Raw genomic sequence first — 9,579 nt, forward strand, 5'->3', positions numbered from 1 at the left:
AGCAAATCCATGTCCAGAATTTATGTATCCAAATGGAAGTCTCTGGAATGCATATTGGACCTTTTGGAAAGAGAACGCTAGCTTATACTGGTCCTCTTCATGTACCTTTATGGTCCAGTATCCCTGTGCACAATCAATGGCAGTGAATATTTTGGATCCCTGCATTTGTGGTAGGCACTGGTCAATGTATGGTACAGGACAGCCAGACATGTATACTCGTTTGTTTAGCTGTCTTAAGTCAGCACACAAATGCCATTGTCCATTGGGCTTAAGGACACCTAGAATAGGATTATTATAAGAGCTGTGCACCTGTCTGATAATACCTCTTTCTTCCAAATTCCTTATGATCTCTGCAAGAGAATCATATCAGGCTAAGGGAAGTCTGTACTGTTTGACAAATACAGCTGGCGCATCGGGATCTGTTTGTATTCTTGCAATGTGCAAGTCTGTAGTACCACAGTCATACGAATCCTTAGCAAAAATATCCTTGTACTCCCTCAGGAGTTCTCGCAGCTGTTGGCGTTCATCATCGCTGGAACAGCCATTAGCTAAGGATATTTGCTCTTCGACTATTTGCTGAAATCCTGGAAAGATTTCAGGCTGTCCTATTTCATAGGCTTCTTCCAACCTAGAGGTGAGATCCCCTTGATTATAGTTTACATTGCTCCAATGGGGTAATCTTGCTGTTTGATTGGTTGATCAAACACTAGAGAGGCTTCTTCAATTTTACAGATGCCTTCCTCTGAGCTGAAGGGATAAATTGACTGAATATTAAATAGACCCTCTGGCATAGATGCAAAGGATTGTTGTATTAATTGTTCTTCAGTTAAGTATCCTTCAGGTATTAGCCCAATTACATTATTCTGGAATCCAAAAGTGTAATAACTTGATTCCAGTGCATATCCTATGGTAGTTCCCTTGGATAATGTTATATCCTGTGGGGTCATGTTATGTACAATAATATGTATTGGAACAGTTCCAATATTCACCATAGGAGTGTAGGTTACTGTGACACCCAGATTTTGTATTCTATGGGAGAGGCAAATCAGTGTTTCAGAAGTTTTCAATTTCTGACCTCTCTTTATCTGTAAGGGTAAAAGATATTTATCAGCCCCAGCAATAATTATAACATCGCTAGATACCTGCATATTCACAGCATATGGCAATTGCTGGTTTGATTTCATAGCTGCATTTTCATCCTGAAATACTTCAGGGTCCCCCTTTAACCTGCTCCAGATGCAAGAGTTAATCAAATCTATTTGTATGGCATATCTATGTAAGATATCATTGCCAATGTATATCTGATTATGGGGAGTATTTAAAACTAAAAACAGGTGCTTCACTGACTTATTATCTATAGAGATAGATAATAAGCACTTAGCTGTGATGTTATAGCTTTCAGACCTGTCATCCAGGCCGTTGACACAGTGGTCTTGGGGAGAAAGATATTTAATCACTTTAGGTTCAGCTATTTGCGCTAATAAACCTTCGCTTATATAGCTAGCTTCCTGTTTTAAGTTTATTTTAGCATACTTGGTTTTACCAAGGTCATGTACTTGTATAGGGATAAATAGATCCTCTTTAACTCTCTCAATCCCTGTGAGGTATTGAGCGTGGCCTCCCCCCTTAGGGATTTTATGATCCCCCTTGTGGAGTGATATGGTTAATACATCGCCATCTAGGGAAATATTCGCTATCTTTCCAGGCGAAATTTTAAAAGTATTACCATCAGAGCCACTAAAAGGAGTCTGATCATCTATTTGTAGAATAGTGATTTCAGGTACAGAGTTATTCCTGAAATTAATCTCCACAGCATCTGGTTTCTCTTCCACCACGTGACAGCTATGTCGGGTGCGAGATATACCAGATTTTTCATAATTGATAGGCCTCTTAACTTGTGACCAAATTACATTATTTATGCAATCAATTATGGTGCTTAATCGCTTCAGGAGATCACTACCAATAATTAAACGATCAGTTGGCAGATCCACTATAATGACAGGGTGTCTTATGACCCTGTTCCCCAATTTAAATTTTAACCAGGCAGTACCGTAAACTTTTAGGGAGTCACCCCCAACACCTATTAGAGAACCGTCAAATTCTTTTATTTTAGGTTTGTGGGGTGTTAGCTCATTTAGCTGTGTGTAGTACCTGTGGGATAAGATAGTGGCCTGTGACCCAGTGTCAATTGATCCCCTGATAGGGTTGGAGACTGAATCTTGCAGCTCAACTAATACATAATATCTTCCTGCAGTTTCTACCATTTCACACATAAAGTTGGCGTTATCATACATTTGTGGGCTTCGCCATGTGTTACCTGAGTTTGCCATGCTTTCTGATGCAGAAGAAGCTTCATACCTACCTGTTTCCTCTATGACAGGGTCGGCTGGATTCTTTTGTACTGCATCTGTGGATGCTGCAAGGGAAGAGGTTTGTTAATTTTTCCCGGATGGGGTTGCCTGTCATCACAGCTAAATTGTCCGTTTTTGGTCTGTGGGGAGAGAGTATGATTAGTATCATTTATATTTATTATTACATTTTGTAGATCTCTCCCCTCCCCTTCAGGTGATACTGCAGTATTTATGACTGTGCCTGTGGTCCACTGCTGACCACTGGCTGTACCCCTAAAAAAGTATTGTTCGGTTGCTGAGCCGTAGATTTTTGACTCATATTAGCGATTTGTTCGCTCAACCGATTTAACTGGGTAAACAGCATATCTACCTGATAGTACAAGTTACATCGCTATGTATAGAATTAAATGAGTCACTTCTGGCTACAGACATTATTGTATTGGTTTAGTACTTAGTTAAACTAAAACGCTAATACAATTTTTGCCAATAAAAAGAGAGAAAAATTTTATATTTAAAAAAAAAAATATTAATTTTGAAATATGAAAAATTAATATTCCGAAATATGAAAAATTAATAATTTTGATTAATTTTGAAAATATGAAAAATTAATATTTTTGATTAATTTTGAAATATGAAAAATTAATATTTTTATTAATTTTTCAAAATTAATCTTTAATAATATATAAAGATATTAATATCAATCTCGAAATATGAAAATTAATATTTCAACTTTTCAAAAATTATATCTTCAAAATATTATCGAAATATGAAAAAAAAAATTCTTTTATAATAATTTCTATTTACTACAAATATATTATATCAAATATGATGAATATTATTAAATCTCATGCAAAGTGCCTCCAATTATTATGTCAGTATATTTATGAAAATCTTAGTAGTGCTATCCAAATAATATATCAGCTTAGGGCAGGGTTATAATCACAATAAAAATAATAATTTTCCGTAAAACACTAGAAATTATAATCCCTAGGGACCCTAAAATGCTACTACTTTTCGCAGGTTTACCCCAGATTAAATGCGCAGCAAAGAGAAAATTGCTACTGACTATGCTGAGCAGCGCTAAAGTATTAATCCCTAGATACTGGAAGACTGACACATCCCCCACACCTCAAGAATGGGTAAGACAAGTAGATATGCTGCTGCAGTTGGAGAGATACCACCACATTAAAAATGGCACAGTAGAAATCCATGAAAACATGTTACAAATATGGGATACAAATAAGTAATATTAACATTACGTTCGCGAAGAGACCCGCCCCGCCTTCCTTGATAGTCAAATAGGGATCCTCCTTTTTACTCTCCTTCCCCCACATAAGGCGAAGACATTCACAATACACCCCTGGGATATCACCTAGGCCAACATACATTCAAAGACGAGAACCGACAGAGGACAGGGGAAGATAACTGTACTTCACGTAAGGGACCTGGACATTACAGGAAACGCAGAAGGAAAGAAATTAAGTGCTAACATGCAAGGGGGAAAAACATACATTCAACAGACAGACCTATAACAATATGAATGTCACCTTGCTACACACCGATGGGACCAGGGTAATAGCCAGAATAGTGAGGGAGGAATGAGATGAGAGTATAGCTGTAGATACATTAAACAATGCCGCGAGTTCAGGACGAAATGATGTAAAACAAATATGTAAAGAAGCTCTTTGAAAAAAAACATTGTGTTATGAAGCATCTTGATGTTAAATTCTGTTATGATAATATTGATGTAAACGTTTATATTTTTGAAATCTATAATAAAGCTTTTGAAAAAAAAATAAAATAAAAATAATTTTCCTTAAAAATAGGAACCCTTAATCAACATGCACCTACTAGACCATACAATTAATATAAATATCTGAATTCTTTTATTTAGTTAATATTTATTTAGTTAATATCCATGAACATATTGAAATATATTTGCAATAAAAGGAAATTAAATAATATTATATGTGCTTGAAAACTATTTAAATATGCTATGCAAAATGAGGCCACTACGGACACTGATGGGCCCAGATTTTCATGGGCTAATCGATAAATGGGCAAATAAGGGGCTCTATAGACTAGCAGACTTTCTCCACAAGGGAAAATTGGCTACACATCAACAAATACAAGAAAAAATACTGCCAGAGAAATTACATTGGTTCTTGTACCTACAAATAACATCAACCATCTCTAAGGTTTTACCCCAACACCCCAGACAAAACTTGACGACACTAGAAAAACTTTGAAGAACTGATTCTCGACAGAAAAAGATAATCTCCACCCTATACATAACACTACAGACAGCTAAGCACACGTCTAAATCTCTCCTAATGGAGAAGTGGGAACGAGATACCAATCTAACACACTCTAAGGAAGAATGGGACGAGATCTTTTATAACTCAGGTAAGGGTATGATCAGCGCAGATTTAAAGGAAAACTGCATTAAGACCACTTTTAGGTGGTATCTAACTCCGATGACCACGTCACACTACATTCAAAACAGACGTAAAAGTTGCTATAGAGGCTGCAGGGAAGTAGGAACATATATTCACATGTGGTGGGAATGCCCTCAGATACAGCAGATATGGATTAACTTATCTAGATTGCTGAGTGACGTGCTCTCAGAAAATATTACCCTGACAAAGACTCGAGCTTTATTAAATGAACGTATAAAACCCTTTAACTCAGCTACAAACACATTTATACACGCTTTATGCACAGCTACTAGGATATGTGTAGCGCGTTACTGGGGAGTGGGAATCCCCACATGGGGAGAGGTAATGGGGAAAATTAAGACAATATATAAGCTATCTGAATCAGCCTCATTTATACAAGCCAATCACGAACAATTTTTAAAAGTCTGGAACTATTGGATTTTGAGCGGATACTAGTCAGACATAGCAGGAGAAGATAGACACACTAACACTTTAGCTCTAGGAAATAGACGGGGGAAGGCGAGATGACAATCGACTGTAGAAACCTATTTCTGTTTGGAGAGAACGGGGCTCTTCCCTCGGATTGGCAACAGGTGAAGTGAACGAACAAGCAAGTAGTTACCTAATTCTGCATTGAGTGGAGGAGGGGGGAGGGAAGTTATTGTTGAATGTTTATTGTTAGAAGTAAAGGGGGGGGAGGGAAAGAGGGGAAAGTTTTAAAAAAAAAATTAAAACAAAGCGATATGAAAGGAATGGGGAGGTTGCCGAAAATGTCATGTCTTCTGTTAATGATTTATTGCATTCCCTAATTCATATCGCTATTAACGATTAAAGTCTAAATCACACTGACTGTTAGAATATGCTGAACTAAATAACCAATGATTTGTTGTTCAAATGCTAGATCCATCTAATGTCGAACTCTGATTACTGAAATATATCAACCATAATAGAATCTCAACTGACGGACTTTTATCAAAAAGCATAAGAGGTGATGATGTATAAATGAAAAATTGTACAAGGTGTGATGCATTTCTTTTCTTTATGTTTTACAATAAAAATTATTTCAACTAAATATGCTATGCAAAATTCATACACGCTTATCTTAAAAACCAACCTTATTTACAAATCTTTTAAACATCCAAGCAATACAATTCTAAACTGTGCTCTTAAACAATAGGATAATATATATTCTGCTATTTAACTGCAATTTATCCTAATACAAAATTTACAGTATCAGAACTTGCACAGATGAATTACTTAACAAATCAGATACAGATTTAAACAATATATATAGGCTGTGAAATATTAACTTGAAAAACACACTGCTTCTTTAAATCTTTTAACTGTACCTTAAACCGCAGTGACTTTAAAATATCACATGTAATTAGCAGCCCTTTTCTTATACTTTACCAAATAAACAGCAATCCAGTTTTCAATGTTTCGCAACAGATCCAATTTCACCTCAGAAATTCAAAATTTTGGGGATAATGCATATGGAGTCCAATAGTAGGTGTGTGCTTTAATAATAACCACAGCAGTTATTATTCCTCCAGGAATCGGCCAGCAACAACCTCTTTCAGTCTCTATGCTGGGGTTTAAATCATCTGATCTCACCCCTCCCCGTTTTTATTTTTATCAGTCATTGGTGAATATTGGAAACGCCCACGGAGCCTTGTCCCTTGTCATTGGAATATCTTATTTTTAACAGCCAAATGGCTTTCTGGCTGTAGTTCTCTCATGGCAACACCGGGTGGCAGCATTACAAACAGAACAAATTCACCTTTAAAAATTCTAAACATTTTTAAACAACTTAATTACTTTTATAAAATGATTATTTAATCAGACCATAACTTTTTATAGCAATTATTCATAATATTTGTTTTGGATAAGTTATATCTTAATGAATTTTCTGATCATTTTGATATGAAACATCAAATACATCTAACATTATATTAAAATAATTTATATTTCATTTAGCCTAACAGAAAATTTATATTTCATAGTCATATCACTTCAAAGTAACTTCCATATCTTCATCTCACTATATTTTAAAAGATGTATTTAAAACTTTATAAACATTTATTGCACATTCATATGATATGACTTATTTCATCTCACGCAGGCATTCCATCTGAAATAAAGTAATAAGTGTCATTATTTATTTATATTCTTAAAAACACAGAGGCTAAGTAAGATCTTTTATGTTTTCAAAACATATATATATATATATATATATATATATATATATATATATATATATATATATATATATATATATATATATATATATATATATATATATATATATATATATATATATATATATATATATATATATATATATATAATGCCATATTTATGTTTCTAATAAGCCCAGGATGTATGAACCTTCTTCATGCAGATCTGAGATTATATGTCTGAAAAATATAAACACTACAGAGGTTATTAAACATTTTTGACTGACTAAAACAGTTACCTCCCAAGCTTAGCAAATACCCATGTAATAATAATCGAGAATTAGACAATTTCCCAAATTTCTATATTTAATACATTCTGGGGCATGCATTTAAACAGAGAGAAAAAAAAAATGTTTATTTGCTGCCTGCTTTCGTGAGCTTCAAAGTCACACCTCAGCATCTGTCTTTTGTTTCCCAAGGCCTTCACTGCCCCACATGGGGTCAATCCACGAGTAGTTGTAAAAGTCTTAAAACAGCATATTTTCTGTCTAGCTAGCAGTGCAGATGTGTATTTGATGTTTAGGGATAACTAACACCTTTGTGCATAAAAGCTGTTTCCCTATGATTTTGATCAGTTCCAAAAGGGTATTTCAGACATTTCGTCTCCATATATTTTGTGTGGTGTCACCTATCTGACAATCTATCCTCTTAATTTGCCTTTTATGACTCATCCTGTCTCAAACTGTAAGTTGATTATAGCAAATTTGGTATGGGCCTCATGTTCCATTGCCCCCCCCCCCTGTGTGTTCAGCATAATTTTACATGATGAGTGTTGGAGATCTCTTAGAAATAATCATTTGTTCTACAGACCATGTGCACATCCACAGATTTATTAAATAAAGATAAATATACTTCTATATATTATTTAATAATATTTCAAATACCTTGACAGTACTAAGTGTGCTGGACAGCTGAAAATTGTCCAGAAGGCATTTGTGGCACTTATCAAGTGCCTGATATATTGTGAGTATATTTCCTTGTCGTTTGTGCAGCTTCCAGACTCACTGATATACACTATTGTGGTACCCTTGTCTTTTATCTCTCACCTACACAGCCCCAATCCGGAGGGACAAACTGCCTGGATCAGCTTACTGGACAGCTGCTAATTGTTCAGAAGGCATTTGTGGCACTTATCTAGTGCTCAGTATCCTGTAAGTAGAAGCTGTATATTGGGGTGTGCTGCCTTTTACCCGTATGATGCACACTATTTGGCGCCTCTTCTCTTATTTTTATATATCTGCAGATCGTGTGTTTGGCCAATCAAACATTTGGAAGGAGTTTTGCTGCCTGGGGACCTCTTCACATCCTTATACTAGTGTGGACTTTATGATTGACTGATTTTGCATTGATGGTTTGCAATTTTCAGCTATAGCACTGTGGTTATTGTTTTATCTTATAATATTGTTTTTGTTTATAATTTTGTATTTCATTCCACCAGTTTATTTTATCACTTCACATCAACACTTTTATTCATCACTTTATAACTTAGGATTTTGTTATATATGGGGGATTTGTTATATACACTATAAACCTTATTTTAGGCGCATCTGACGTTATTTTACTATATTTCACTTTGTGTGTTTTTCTTGGCATTTTTCAGAGAGCGACTGTTTTGTGCCACTAGCACTTTCATCCTACACATCATCCTTATTTATATTATCCCTTTCATATTACATTATGCAGAGTAAAGAACAAAGGATTAATTTTCGTCACACTTTAAGTAATTTAGACACTCCACTTGAGGAATCATCCAGGGGAGATGACGAATTATCTTTTACACAACTTTTACACAAATTAGAAGATGCACTGAAATGCGAACATAGGCACTGGTGGGACATTGACACTTTTAAAAAATATAAACTCAAAGGTCATATACCTAGAGGACTTAGACTGTCAAAAATTTGTAATTTTACACATGATAAAGACTTGACAATCAAATGGCAAAATGAACTCACCAATTGCTCATTTAAATTGATAGATTTGCTTATAGAATATAGGGGAAGTCTTTTAACCAATGCAGAGACTGAAATAGAAAAACTGCAGTCATTGTTGGTTAAATTTAACAACATCCTGAATATACTAATAAGATCAAAGAAGTTACAGAGAAATCTGATTCTTTCCAGAAGAAATTAATTAAAATTAAAATCAAGAAACTAGCAAGGGACGAGAAAGACTATTTGGATGGGTGTGTATACAACACTCCCAATAATGATATCAATGGTGATATGGAGATTTCACCAGTAGAAGTAATCTCCCTACAGGAAGTTCGTGGGGAATCTAGTTTAATTGATTCTCCCAAATGGGTAGATGTACAATATAAAAAACCTAAGGATAAAAAGAAGAATAGTATATACAAGGGGAGATCCAATTACAACAATGAATATGAACTTAGAACAGGGAGTCAGTATCCAGGTCCTTCGAGGGAAACTTATACCCCTAGGAGGAATAGGATGCACAATCATTCTGGTAATTTTGAAAATAGGGGTTTTAAGGGAAGATCTGATTCTCCTAGGTTCCGGTCTAATTTTAGAGATCAGGATTTTAGTTATCATA

General features: G+C 35.0%; 1 long non-coding RNA gene across 2 annotated transcripts; it reads left to right on the forward strand.

Annotated features, from left to right (window-relative positions):
- The first annotated feature begins 2,440 nt into the window (after window positions 1-2,440).
- LOC128653987 (uncharacterized) lies at window positions 2,441-8,972 on the forward strand. Of its 2 annotated transcripts, XR_008401414.1 has the most exons (3): window positions 2,441-3,490; window positions 5,691-5,777; window positions 8,019-8,972. It is a non-coding gene; the product is annotated as an uncharacterized LOC128653987 (long non-coding RNA). The 2 variants fall into 2 exon arrangements; XR_008401412.1 differs by lacking the exon at window positions 8,019-8,972 and having other exon boundaries at window positions 5,691-5,861.
- The last annotated feature ends 607 nt before the right edge of the window (window positions 8,973-9,579 follow it).

The sequence above is a fragment of the Bombina bombina genome, chromosome 1, assembly GCF_027579735.1.
Source record: "Bombina bombina isolate aBomBom1 chromosome 1, aBomBom1.pri, whole genome shotgun sequence".
Lineage (NCBI taxonomy): Eukaryota > Metazoa > Chordata > Amphibia > Anura > Bombinatoridae > Bombina > Bombina bombina.